Source organism: Pinus tabuliformis, chromosome 6 (assembly GCF_031772625.1).
Source record: "Pinus tabuliformis cultivar Carrire ecotype Pingquan chromosome 6, CPIR1, whole genome shotgun sequence".
NCBI classification, from domain to species: Eukaryota; Viridiplantae; Streptophyta; class Pinopsida; order Pinales; family Pinaceae; genus Pinus; species Pinus tabuliformis.
The window spans coordinates 1,968,775,700-1,968,791,221 of NC_142292.1; the positions used below are offsets into that span (position 1 = coordinate 1,968,775,700).

Below are 15,522 nucleotides of genomic sequence, written 5' to 3' on the forward strand. Positions count from 1 at the left end.
TTCCAATCGAGAAAAGATTAATTTTTCACTCCTCAAAGCTACCCCCAATGTCAAGGACTGGTGGGAAACCTACTGTGAACAAAAGGATGACGGGGAATCCTCATTGTTTTAAGCCGCACCCACTTGGAATTATTTCCAAGACGCCATCAAGGAACAATATTACCCTGTCTGGAGCTATAAAGATAAATACACAAAGTGGACTACAGTGTGGCAGGGCAGGGACCAAGATGTCACGGAGTTCGCAAATACTATTCATACCCTTCACATGAAGCTAAGTATCAAGGATTCTGAGCGGAATTTGGTACTCAAGTATCGTGGCTATCTACACAAGTACATCCAGGATGATATGGATTTTTTGGACATCTCCTCACTTGGTGCCGCCTATCAAGATCAGGCATAAATTTAAACAGAAGAAGCGAGACTTTGGATCTGCGAATCCGAAGCAAGGGAAAGGCGCCCCCAAACCATAGAACAAAGGACAAAGCCAAGGCGGGGCGACCAAGTACAATCCACTGAAGCTGCAAGAAAAGAACAACACCATAAAGACAAATAAGGACACAGGGAAATGGTGTGAGTTCCATAAGAGCCCCACTCAGAACACTAGTGAGTGTCGAGCCAAGCAGTCACTGATGTCTAAGTTGGAGGCTTCTGAATCAGATGCATGTTCTGACTCTGAGTCAAAAACTGACAAGGGGAATGACAAAGGGAATAAGATTATTAATTCAGAGCCTAGTGCCATTTTTACCACCACCAAGATCCAAAATATTGAGCTCGAAGATCCAGAGGAGGGGGAGTGGCTCTTCCACTCACATATGTGGGTGAAGGGTTCTCGGCTACAGTTCATTGTTGATAGTGGAAGCCAAAAGAACCTCATTTTAGCAGACGTCATGAAGAAACTAGTCCTACCGACCATACCACACCCGCAATTGTACACCATCGAGTGGCTTTACCAAGGGAAAGGTCTTTGCATTAGCCAAAAATGTTGCTTTCCCTCCAAACCCTGCGACAACACAAATTGTGTGCCAATTTGGAGAAATTCACTTTTGGTATGACCCAGGTTCAATATATGGGGTACATCATTAATGAGTGGGGTGTGAATGTGGACCCAAGCAAGATATAAGTTATTTGAGATTGGCCAACCCCAACCATTCTAACAGATCTTCGCAACTTTCTGCGTCTTGCCAATTACTATTGCAGGTTCGTGTTGGGATTCTCTCATATCACTTGGCCTCTGAGTCAAGTCACCAAGGGCGGAGCGAAAAGAAAGTTCTTTTAGTCTAAATCCCAACAAAAGGCATTTTTCAAGTTGAAGCATCACTTATGCTCTACACAAGTGCTCACATTACCATACCTATAACAACCATTTGAAATTGAGACAAACGCCTCTGACTATGCTATTGGTGCAGTTATTACCTAGCAGGGGCATCCAATGGCATATCACAATGAGACATTTTCAGATACAGTCTGAAAGTATCCCACTTATGACAAAGAGATGTATTCTATTGTGCAGGCATGCCAACAATGGAAGAATTACATTATGGGGGAAGAAACAATCATCCACACAGACCACTGACCCCTACAGTTCATACATACACAAGGGAATTTGCAAAACGATTGCCATCAGAAATGGTTCACACATTTGCAACAATTCCATTTTAAAATCAAATACAAGAAGGGAAACACAAATAATGTTGCAAATTATCTCAGTCGACCACTGGTTATGGCATTGGCCACTATGTTCAACTCTTGTGGACACTAGACTTTGGGGTGGCCGCATCTTTATAAGAGCGATCCAAAATTTGGAAACACATATTAGATGCTCCTGGAAGGAAAACAAGTTCCATATTTCAACCTCTAGGGTGCACTATTATGCCACCTGGGACACCTTTGTGTTCCTACAAGTGAGTGTGCCAAGATGATTTGGGAGGTGCACTACAGTCGAGTCGCTGGAAATTTCAGAGTAGAGAAAAAAGTGGTAGTGTTGCAGAAGTATTTTTATTGGCTGAACTTTTGACAGGATGTTGGGAAGTACATCAAATATTGCACTACCTACATCATTGCCAAACCAACAATCAAGAATCAAGGGCTATATCCTCCCCTACCTACTCCTAGTCGACCTTGGGAATCCATATCCATGGATTACATGTTGAGCCTTACTTCTACTAAGCATGGCAATAACTGCGTGTTTGTGGTCATTGAAAAATTCTCTAAGATGGTTGTTCTGGCGGCCTGCAAGAAGAGTATCACTACAAAATCCACTGCTAAGCTCTTCTTTGAACGAGTGTGGTTACATTTTGGGAACCCATAGTCCATTATCTCAGATCAGGACAACAGGTTCCTAAATACATTTTGGTCAAGCCTTTGGTCAATGCTGGATACCAAGCTCACTAAGTCCATGGCATTCCACCCCTAAACTGATGGCGAGACAGAGGTCGTCAATAGGATGATCATGCACATTTTTCTCATGTACAACTCAAACATCCACGCACATGGGATGAAATCCTCCCCTATGTCCAACACAACTTCAACATAGCTCACCTCTCCACAACCCCTTTCAGGTGGGGTTGGGATTCCAGCCACTATGTCTCATTGATGTGGTCATACCATTTGTAGCTACTCAAGCAGATTCAGCTCATGTCCAGTCCGAAAATGATTGGGCTAACATATTCTTTGAGCCCATTCAACACATCTTCCAACAAGTCCATGATATATTGGACAGAGCCAATGCTAAGTACAAGAAACATCATGATCAACATCGAGTGCCACACAAGTTCTAGGTGGGCGACAAAGTTTAGTTACATTTGCAGAAGGAGTGCTTTGTTGGACCCCACCATAAGATTCATTTGCTCCAATATGGGTTGTACACCATCACTAAGGCTGTAGGGGACAATTCCTTTGAGCTCAACATTCCATTGTTCCTTGGTTCGCACCTAGTATTCAATGTGGATCGGTTGCGACCATATTTTCCTCCATTATTGGACACATTTGATGTTGCTGAGCAACTGACACCAACATAGCTCAACCCAAGCTGCATCGAGAAGGCCACAATAGACAGGATCTATGAATAAAACGTTCCAGCAGAGGATCCAACTATATCAAGTTTTCAAAGCAGGAGAACTCCTTCACCAAGGACCAGGTTCAACAGAAATTTCGTCACCTCATGGAGGCTTTGCACGCAATGGGGACCATTATTTCCTAAGGGGGGAGGATTGATCCAGGTGGATATTGTTGACCACCTGCCTATTCCACCTAGACCTCCGTCAGTTTCATTTGTTTCCTTGATTATTGCAGCATTTACTATTTTTAGCAGTTTTTCAGGTCCTTACCTTCCGAAGTTGTTTTGACCCCCTAAATGGTGTTTTTTTAAGGTCCGCAGCAGGGTCGGAGCCATAAGAAGCGGCGTGTGGAAAATCCTGTAATACTCAGAGAGATATTTCCAACGAGGTATCATACGCGGCAAACATAGATCATATGACCAAGGTACAACCCTGGGAAGTTAGCTGCCCAACTAACCCCAACAGGGCCCACAAACTCTTGGCGTTTCATTGTCTAGGGTTAGGGTTTTCCTTCGATGTTAAATAATAAAAAAATCCCTTGAGCCTCATTTTAATATAGTTCAGAGGCATGTAGCCTCCACATCTCTTCTCAGAGATAAGCTATCATCGTTCGAGCTAGTTTATTTCCATTCTGTATGTAAGCATATTTCAGTTCTTTGATATTAATGAAATGAAGTTTTATTTCTGTTGCATCTCTGTGTTTATGTTTATATCTATATTTTGTTGCATTCCTGCATAAGTTCAGATAAAAAATACAATAATTTTTTATTTTTCTTTTCCCTCCAAAATATATAACTCTTATTTTATTATTTTTCCTTAGGAGGCCACTTTTAAGCTGAAATTTCCTCTACTGTATGCCAATTGAAAGTTGACCTTTTTGTTTTCACCACCATAATTCGAGAGGATGCCACATCAACCCCCATAACTCATGGAAAATGGGTTAGCCACATGATTACGATTAAGAATACTCTATAATATCCCATATTGTAACTCTGGTTAAGAGTTTAGGTATTCAAACTTAACCACTATTAGGCTATCAAGTTGTGTTATAACTAGACCACTAGGAGGAAAAGGGGTTCTATTTTTTTTAGTGCATTTGTTCCATAGATGAGAAAAAATACCGAGAGGGATTGGGAGAGAGCACACAAAGACTATTTATGCACTGTAGTAGCCCATGATCCACAAACCATACTTCTTTGTATTTGCATCTATTTTCTATTCAAAGAAAGAGAAAAGAGCGGTCTCACCTTCCTGCTAGGTTTTCTTCTGAAAAAGGTTTCCAAAGTTATATCTTGTGTCAAATAATTGTTTGTGAGTTTTTGTTTCATTTTTCTCTATTTTATGCATAAATATAATTCACATGCATACACAATAAACAATAATCTACAAACTCTGAAATGTAAAGAGAAATAAAACCCTACTAGTGTAGATTTCGAATTTTTAAATATAGTTTTATCAGATCTGTTGTGTGAACTATCCAGTGGAATATCCATGAAAGTTTATAGATCGGTTTTCATTTGTGAATTTCTATGGCCTTGCTCAAGGAATGGAAAGGTTGAACACTAAGATTCTTTCTTGTGTGTGGAGGAGAGTGACCTTCACTTTTTGCGTTAAATCTAGTCTGAAAACTTCGTGCTGAATTCTTGAGTTTAATTTTTTCCCTCAAGGCATCAAGATATGGCTTGGGGGTGGCCAACTATGAGAAATACTAAAACATAAATTAGCCTATGATTCGGTGAACAGTGGCTCACCCTTCTTCAGTTCCAAATTGCAAAAGATTTGACTGAAGTTAAGTATCTTTTATGCATGATTATTTAATTTTTCTTTTCAGCAAGTTTATACATACATGCATTTACCCTTCAGAAAATGTATTATGGTTGTAGTCGGTATACTATTTGGTTGAAATTTTTTATGTGTATTCAATACTAGTTGAGGAATATAGGCATCCTAAATTCTTCTTTAAATAAGTCATTTTGAAATTTCTGCTATACCTTTTCTTCTAGGGGTTTCTAGAAGCTAAAACTTGAACCATAGTGAGGGGAAATCCCGTAGACAATTAGAGGAATTTGAGCTTCTTGGATGCTTCTAAAATCGTGTTACAAATAGATCATGTTGGAATTTATGTTATAACTTTCCTTCTGAGAGGTTCTAGAAGTTGAAACTTGGACCATAGTTAGGGGAAATGTCGTTGATCATTTGGTCCAACTTTCAGAACTTGGGTCATGATATTTTAGGAGATATGATCAGAGGAAATTGAGTTTCCTGGATGCTCCTAAAAGCATGCATCAAACAAGTCACACTGGCATTTTTTCTATAACTTTTCTTCTATGAGGTACCAGAAGCAGAAACTTGGACCATAGTAAGGGGAAATCCCATTGATCATCTGGTTTAGTTTTCAGAACTTGGAATATTATAATTTATGAGATATTCCTTGAGGAAGTTGCCATATTAATTTGCATACAAAGTGTTTGAGGAAATTTCTAAATGGTTTAATGATTCATTGCATACAAATTGTTTGATGAAATGCCCCAATGAAATGTTGATTTGTGGATGGGAATAATATTGATATATGCTAGCATTGTTATACTATAGTATTGTTGTAGTTGATCTATGCCTATTTGCATGTAAAGCATTTGAAGAAATGTGTTAAAGGTGTTTTATTACAATTTGCATACAAACTATTTGATAAAATACCTCAAAGACATAAATCAAAAGTTGTATGATTGAGTGATATATTTCAATTAGTATGTTATAAGTGGAATCACAACAATGTTTCTGATTTGATTTCATACAAAATGTTTGACAAAACGTCTACAAGAAAAAAACTACCTAATTGGTTTTTTTCTGTATTCAATTACTGTGATCCATAATGAATTAAGCAAAGTTTTTAGGTAGAAATCACATAAGAGAAATTTTTGGACGACGTGTTTCAATCCAACAAGTGTGGTCCTGATGATGAACCACACTTGTTGGTTTGAAACGTGTCGGCCAAAAATTTCTCTTATGTGATTTCTACCGAAAGAATTTGCTTAATACTTAACTGGTTTTATACAAAGCATTTGAAGAAATACTTACAGATAAAGTGTTTGATAAAATGTATGAGAGATGAAAATCATTTTTTTGCAAGTGTGGTTAGGTTAAATTTAGTAGGGGTATGTGACAAAATGGTAATAGAGTTTATTGTCAATATAAAAAAATAATAAAAAGAAAATTGAGTACTCTATAACCTATGTAAGTCATTGAGGGAACTGGGCATGTGATGATCTTGGTGAAAATGTTGAAATTGTGGAGATATGGACCATTTTCAATCACTATACAAGTTAATTATAATGTATTTACATGAATACACCTATTGCTAGAATTACGATTGCCATTAGAACAAAAACCACAGGCATTAGTATTTGCTACAAGCATTAGAGTTTGAATCCATGAGAAGTGAACCAAATGTCCAACACCTACATACATGAAAATTCATTCAATTGTGAATATGGATAATATGAGACCATAGGAATTGTTCTTGCTAAATAGGGAAGAAGAAGAGCGAATTCTACCCATATTGGAATATTTTACACTAAATGCATTAAGTAGTTGGAGGAGAATATAATGTTGCCAAAGAAGGCTTGAGAGATTTTAAGAGGGATGCATGAACTATGACATATTGGACTTAAAGGGAAATCACTCAGTAGGCTAAATGGTATGAGAGAAGAAAAGACATGAAGTTGTTTCATCATCTCTCATTGGCCACTTTAGGGACCAAAATCCTCTCATTGAGGAGGTGTGACTCAAAATGAATCATTAAAAAAAAATCGAAATGGATTGACAAATGTAAAGCTCTTCCAACCAAGAATGAAAGATAGGGTAAAATTCATGAAATCATAGACAACTCATAGAGTTTCCACAAGGGAGTGTAGAGGTGGAAGGGAAGTCAACCACCAAATCTCACCAATGGTTCTGAGTAGGAACTGGAGCACAACTATAGAGTCAATTGCATTTTCATCAACTACTAGGTGTTGAGACTTTGGATCTAGAGGTGAGTAGAAGGTAAGATGAGTGCATGGAGTGTCAATCCATCCCACATATATTATCAAATCATTCCATTGATTGATGACTTTTACACCTCAACTTTGGTACTATGGAAGTCTATTCTCCATTGTTAAGTCTACTCATTGAATCAAACAATAGTCAGCTCAAAAAATTGACCAAGCATGTTGCTGAAACATGATAAACTAGGAAGTTGGATTACATGGGGGATGTGTAGCATCTTAGCCACATGTATGAAATTGCTCGAGGACATGAGATCCCCATAAAATGGGGAGCATCAATGTCCACATTTGTGTGATATGTGTATAGGTGATTACATCTTCAAGGGCCTTTGTAGCTGATTCTTGTTACACTTGGCCTTCTAGGAAGGAAGGAGATAAATAAGCAAACAAACAAAGGAAAAGGTGTTCAATTACCAAAGTTTGATGATTTTGTATAAGAGAAAAGTAGTGCCCATTGGTTGACTCAAGCATTGATCATTTGCAGAGATAGGTGCAAAGGGAAAGAGATTTTAAAGAGACCAACACCAACAACAATCTCATCATGGAGTAGATAAAAGAAATGCAAAAAAGGTATTCATGCTTGTAGTCATTAAATTTAGATACAGTAGTAGAAGCCCTAATAGAGACTTTGTAAATTGTAATTTGCCTTATAAGCAATAAAAAGCCCAACAAACTATCACGTACTAAAATTTTGCCAATTCAAACTTCTCTAAGATGAATCTTTGTGTTTATAATATGTATGTGTATGAATTTCTTTCATTAATTACAGTTTAAAACACAAATTACATATTGATAAACCCTGATAAAACCTGGTGTGAGAAACTTAAAAAAATAAGAAAAATATCCTAAATTCCCAACTACTATTTGTATATTTTTGTTGTTCCTTCCATCAAGCCCAACAAACATCAATATTTTAAATATTTGAATCATGAGTTAAGTGTATCATTTCACCTTAATTTAATTTTGCTCATATATATAATTGGGTTATACCCAAATCTACATTGCTTAAAATGATAAATAAATTCATATACCTTCTAGCATTTCTAAAACATGGGTTGTTTAATTTTGCTCATATATATAATTGAGTTATGCCCAAATCTACATTGCTTAAAATGATAAATAAATTCATAGACCTTCTAACATTTCTAAAACTTCAAACCCTCATATGACTAATATTTCTGAAATTCAAACCCTTGTATTACAAGAACTGTTGCTGCATCGATTCAACCCTCTACAAGGGCAATCAGAGAGCTAACCAGAAACAAACAAAAAATTATTTCTGAAAATTCAAACCCTTATATTACAACAACTGTTGCTGCATCCATTCAACCCTCTACCAGGGCAATCAGAGAGCTAACCAGAAACAGAGAAAAAGATCTGTTGATGTATCTATTTAACCCTGTACAAAAGCAATCTTACAGATAACCAGAAATAAAGAAAAAGAGAAAAAGATTTGTTGCTGCATATATTCAACAACCCTGTACAAGAGCAACCTTGCAGATAACCAGAAACAAAGAAAAAAAGGAAGGCAACATCAACCTTCAACCGACGTTCATGTCAGGCCTAGGGCCAAATGCCATGACTCTCACATACCCTTCGTTATCTAAATGAGAGGTGGGAAGCCGGCCCGATGTCTTTTTACTTAAGCTGTAAAATACCACCTCCATCACCCTCATACATCCATTGAGGATAAAGCAGGCGCAATCCCCAACTCCTATGCAGCTCATTAAGGGACAATATTATACAGAGTCCTGTTAACATCCTCACACAAGGATGGAGGCATTCTAGCGACTTCTTTCCAGCATGATGATGAAGAAACAGAGGAGTCCGCCTTCACCTTTGCAAACTCCCATATAATGACCTCCTCCAAAAGCCCCTCTCCGTCTTTGACCTTCCCACCTGTGACTAGAACCCGCGACCCACAGGTGAGCAGGTACGGGAAAATCTGCTTTCTCTTAGCCAGCTCTGGCAAGGGTGCAGAAATGAAAGTCCCATTTCTGATGTTGAAACCCATTATACCCCAGCAGCCACTCATGATTGTTAAACAATAGAAATCCCCATCACAAAAAACCAACTCCATTCCCATATGTGCCCGCACTACCCACAAATCCTCGGGCATCTGCCCTGCAATTCTCCATGACTTGTCACTGGAATCATAGATTTCCACTAAATCGCCTTTCTGATCGCGCGGTCGGCCCACTGCCACCACTTTGTATGTGTCTCGACTGGGGTCCTCCCCTTCCATGATGCCGATGGCTCTAACCGACCATATGGATGAAATTGGGAGAAGTTTTATTGAGTTTCTTGTGAGAGGATTGGAAACAACAAATCTTGGAAAATTTCCCACCAAGAACAACCCTGCTGCAAACCCATGACAATCAATACGAATTTCCTTTTCTTTCAGGAAAGAAAGGGAGATGGAAGAACTTTTCTTCCATCTCTGGGTGAAGAAGCAATAAAGCAAACAGTGAAGCATTCTGGACTGGGCATTCTGCACAACCAGCCATGGCATACTGTTGGAAGGCGCCTCTCCCCATTTACTGGTTATGAATTTGGTGGATGAAAGGAGAGCATTCCAGTCTTTGCATGCGCTGCGAAATCTGCAGATACAATCCACTGGAAGCCACACCAATATTTGGTGTTTCAAATTCTCAGGCAACTCAGGCAATTCAGAAACCTCTGCCTGCTCGGCCATTATAATTAAAACCCCAGAGCCCAAAGGTGGAGATGAAGTTGAAGTTGTGTGGATTGTAACTGCTTCTTCAAACAGATTATATAGATAATTTTATCTTTGATAAAAATGAGCCAAGTGTTCTGCTTTTAAAACAAAACAAAGCAGATTGGTTGGTGATTAAATTGATAATATGTTCATAGCAGCATGCAAAAACCAGAGTCGGGATTCACTCTCGAATATCTTGCATATATCTTGGTGATCAAGTTGATTAACTTGTAAAACATTTATTCCAGAAGACTTGGAAAAGTCTCAAACATTTATTAGAGAAGCGTTCGAAAAGTGAAGTGTTTAAAATTCATGTTTTTTCTGAAGTTTTAGTTTTCCGAATTTTAGAAACTTTAAGTTTCTCTCAACGGCATCAGAATTTTTTTTTAATGTGTTTGGGTTTTGTTTTAGAATTCTGTTTGGGTTTTGTTTTAGAAATTAATTATGGTTAACTATAGTTTTATTAAGGAATTTAGACTTCTGTGATCCATAACTTGTTTAGATAATCTTCGGCAAAATCACATAATCAATCGTTTGTCGACGCGTTTCGAACCAACCAGTGTGGTTCATCGTCAGGACAAGATGAAGATCAAATCAGGCTTAGCTCGATTAAATAGAGTGTGCAGAGACTCCAACGGCTATAGGATAACGGCTAGTTTGACCTAATGAAGCTGGTCAAACTACTCAAATAACTAATTAATATTTCAAGAAATAGTTAAAATAGGTAAATGAAGGAGTTTATTTGTTAATTCAAGGATAATATTAATATTATAATTCTAATGGTCATTATATAATATATATTGAATATTATTCAATTATTATTTAAATAAATAAATTTAAAATTCGATATATTAATAACATTACTAAGAGAATATTTCAATTATAAGGTCATTATATATATTATTTAATTGCTTTATTACTATTATATTACTAAATAATTATTATTATTAATATATTTATTAATAATAAAAAGATATATAATTGAATTCATTTGTTAGTTTAATATTATTTCAATTATCTACATGGTCATTATATAATATTGATTTATTATTATTCAATTGCTATCTAATTATTATGTAATAATGCGCTACTATTTATAATTTAGTTACAATGGATAATTGGTAATAATTTCTTAATGGCCCTTAGTAGGTTAGTTTTTTATTATTTAAATACAATGGTCATTAAACCTATAATATATGCTTATTGAATAATCTATAACTACTCATAGTTTCTTATCCTAAGTAACAGCCAAAATTAAGGATAAGGTCCAAGAGTATAATTCCTTTAAAGGTCAAATAATCCATATTAGTTCAATATTTTCTATTCAAAAATAAATAATTACTTATAGGGTTGAATGATTATTCTTAAGAATATAACTAAAATCATTCGTCAATCATAATTTAACCTTAAAATCTAAGGTAATATTATTAATAGTCAATATTCAAATTTTATTTATTCAAAAATATTAAAGTTAATTCTGTTATAATACTATACTAAAAAAGCGGGTCGTATTAGATATTAGTTAAAGGGAAACTCAATTAATTATAGAGATAATCATCAAGGTATAAATAATAATAAATGCCTTCATAATTAGGATAAGGTTAATACACTCATAGCCCGAGACTGATTCCTAACTAAAAAAAAACTCCAAAATGATCGGACCAAATTTGCTAAAAGAAAATAAAAGGGGGGGGAAGATAGAAACCTAAAACCAAAAGACAGGGGATTGATTATGTGATTTTGCCGAAGATTATCTAAATATAGTTTTATTGTTACAAAGATTGTCTTCATATGAAAATCAATCATGGTCAACCATGGTCTAAGATGGCATTGTGACAAAGATTGTCTCAATATGAAAATCAACCATGGTAAAACATGCTCAACCATGTTTATTTTAGGGTTTATAATATTACTTTAGGATTTATATACCTTGGGTTTATAATATTAATCATTTGGATTTATAATCGGTTGGTTGGATTTTTAGTATTAATGGCCACGTTTAGGTTTACAATATCAATCTATTAAGTTTATTAATCTAAAGATTTATAAGATTTATAATAAATGCAGACTTCTGAACCACCATTGATTTTTTTTTGCTAAATAATAATAACAATTTATTTATTTATTATTATTATTATTATTTAATTATCATTATTAATAATTAATAATTAATAATAATATTTATTATTATTATTAACCGGAGTAATATAAATTATAAAAAACCAATATTTATATTTTTCAATAAATAATATTAAAAATTAATTATTTCTACTAATTTAATTAATTAATTAATTGTTATAAAAAACTTAAATAAATATTATTATAATCCTCTGGTTTAATATAAACAAACAAATAAATTATTATTCATTAATTATTATTAATATTTAATTAAATTATTAATTAATTAATATTAATAATAACAATATTATGTTTAATATAAATAAATAAATAACTTATTATTCATTAATTATTATTAATATTTAATTAAATTATTAATTAATTAATATTATTAATAACAATATTATTGTTATCGAGAGAATCACATTTGAACACTATTTATAGCTTCCTCAAATCTCCTAAGAACCCTTGGATCCAAAAGACATGAAAGATATTTATTTAATCCCATGTTCCTGTGGGACCTTTATATTGGAGAAGCAACCGCTCTATAAATCAAAGGATTTGTGAGCATGTTGTTGATATCAAACATTATAGGACACACTGCTGAACATGCTGAGAAAACTAAACACCATGTTTATTATTCATTAATTATTATTAATATTTAATTAAATTATTAGTAACAATATTATTGTTATTGAGAGAATCACATTTGAACACCATTCATAGCTTCCTCAAATCTCTTAAAGACCTGTTGGATCCAAAAGACATGAAAGGTGTTTATTTAATCCCATGTTCCTGTGGGACCCCCTATATTGGAGAAACAATCGCTCTATAAATCAAAGGATTCGTGAGCATGTTGTTGATATCAAACATTGTAGGACACACGCTTCAACTTTAGAAGAATATGGCCAGAAAACTAAACACCATGTTTGTTTGGAAGATTCCCAAGGCATTGCAAGGATTGACCACTTCCATCACCAGAAGGCTATAGAAATTGAAAAAGGGTTTGTCTCCCTTTAGGAATGATGGGTGGAAATTAGCAGCTATTGGATGTTGATATCAAACATTGTAGGACACACTCTTCAACTTTAGCAGAACATGCTGAGAAAACTAAACACCGTGTTTGTTTGGAAGATTCCCAAGGCATTGCAAGGAGTGACCACTTCCATCACCAGAAAGCTATAGAAATTGAAAAAGAGATTGTCTCCCTTTAGGAATGATGGGTGGAAAATTAGTAGTTGTTGGATCCCGTCTCTTTTTCCCTAAGTCCGTCTCTTTTTCCCTAAATTAGTGCCTTTCACCCTCTCCTTTCTTTCATGGTGGTGTTTTCCTTTAATTTTTAATTAATTTATTTATTTTTACTTTTTTAATTCATGATACTTTATATATATTATTTTATTATTTATTTATTTTCATTGAATAATAATACTTTTTAATATTACTTCTTCATGAAATTAAAAAATGTTATTATCAAAATAATAATAATCTATTATTATAAACAATATTTTATTAAAATTAAGAATAAATTTAGTAATTCTTTTTTTTATAAATAGTTTAATCTTTATATTATAATTTTTAAATTATATAACATTCACATTTATTTATTTATTATTATCTTTTAACATTTATTTCTCAAGCGGTTTACAGTTTGATCAGTTTATTCATCAAGATCCTAATGATGAAGCACACTGAGTGGTTCAATTACTGAAAAAATTCTCTCAACAACATTATGAATCACAAAAGTTTGCATTATGAAATATTATTGTTACTTTCATTATTTATTTAAATAATGTAATATTATTTAATTGTTTAATATTTACTATTATTTAATTTAAATTTATTTATTATTATTTATTTATTTAATAATATTATTAATTTATATTAGTAGCAATATCAATTAATAACCATAATCTTAATAAGAATAATCATTTAGTAATAATAATAATTATTATTTTAAAATGATTATAATAATCTTGTATATAATAATAATTTTGTTGTAATGGTTTTTTTAATATCATTTTTATTATTATATTTTTATTAATGGCTTGGTAGATACAAATGAAGTCTCTCGCCTATATCAACCACATTAATATTTTTAATGTGGTTGTGCTAGTTACATGGTTGTCAACATATAATGTCATGTGTGTTGATAATACTTATCACTTTTCCATTTTAATATTAGTGTCATGATTTTTTGATATCTTTTCAATATTTATACCATGATTTCTAGATATCTTATTATTAATTAATAATTAGTATTAGTGTAGTAATATAAATTAAATGGTTTCTAGATATTTTATTAGTAATTAATAATCAATATTAATGTAGTAATATAAATTAAATGGTTAGTAAATATTGATATGCATCAATCAATAATAGGTATCAAGACACTTATCTCGTGATACATCTTACATTTCCAACATTAAAAAAAACAAATGATTGGTATAAGCATCAAAACACTTACCCTCACTTTAAGCATTGGTAGAATACCATGGCTTATCAAAACCACATGCCTAAAAACCATAACTCACTTCATATACAATTGTTCATTTAAGGTTTTTTTTTTTAACTAATCAATTTAATTAATGGGGCAAAAACAACGTGACTACTTTGCAAATAAATCTCAACCTTTGATTTATGTATACTACTATTAATACTCTATAATATGTCGTGGAGGTAATCTCTACCATCCACCTAATGATTATTGATAATTAAATTAAAATTCTAGAAGCCCTATTTCAAAATAAACACACTTGTTATTATTATTATTAAAAGAATTAATGTGTGAATTAAACACATATATAGATATTCCTAAAAAAACATGTAAAATAGCAAAATAACAATAAGAAAAATTCAATGTCATAAATAAAAATGAACATTTTTTTAATTAAATTGAAAAACAAAATAAATATAATTACTTTTGAGATAAATCAAAACCCTTATTTTTTACTACTAAAATTATTTTGTAAATTTTGAATTTTTATTTATTATCTAACTAAATAAAACTCTAAAAACTCTAATTTTAAAATAAAAATAATTATTAACTTAAAATATACATCAAAACACATTTCTTATAATACATTTAAAATTGTTAAAAATTAACTAAATTATAATTTAATTTTTTTACACATAACCACATTTAAAGAAATAATCAGATTATTTTAAGTTTTAGAGTAATTTCTAAAACTAAAAACGTCCTTTTCACTTTCATTTCACGACCCAATTTAATAAGTTGAAATCTCCAATCCTTTAATAATATGATGGTGGCTGCTTAATCATATATGTTGACAACTTATATTGAATAGTAACAACAAGAACATGTTTTGAATTTACAAGTTAAGATATATTGTTTATTATTAGTATTATTGGATTTATTTGCAGTCGAGTCTTCTTCATATTAATTACTAATAATAAGTTAAATATTTTACCTATATATATTAGTGTGTTAGTGATGAGTATTTAATTTATATTTAAAAATAATATTTTTTAATTGGAATAAGTCAAAATTTTATTTTTTAATTTCAATATGATAGTGATGTTGACAATTTATATTGAATAGTGACAATAAGTTAAGATATGGTTATTT

General features: G+C 32.9%; 1 pseudogene; it reads right to left on the reverse strand.

Moving 5' to 3' along the window:
- Positions 1–8,625: 8,625 nt before the first annotated feature.
- LOC149267071 (F-box only protein 6-like) lies at positions 8,626–9,820 on the reverse strand (annotated as a pseudogene).
- Positions 9,821–15,522: the final 5,702 nt, after the last annotated feature.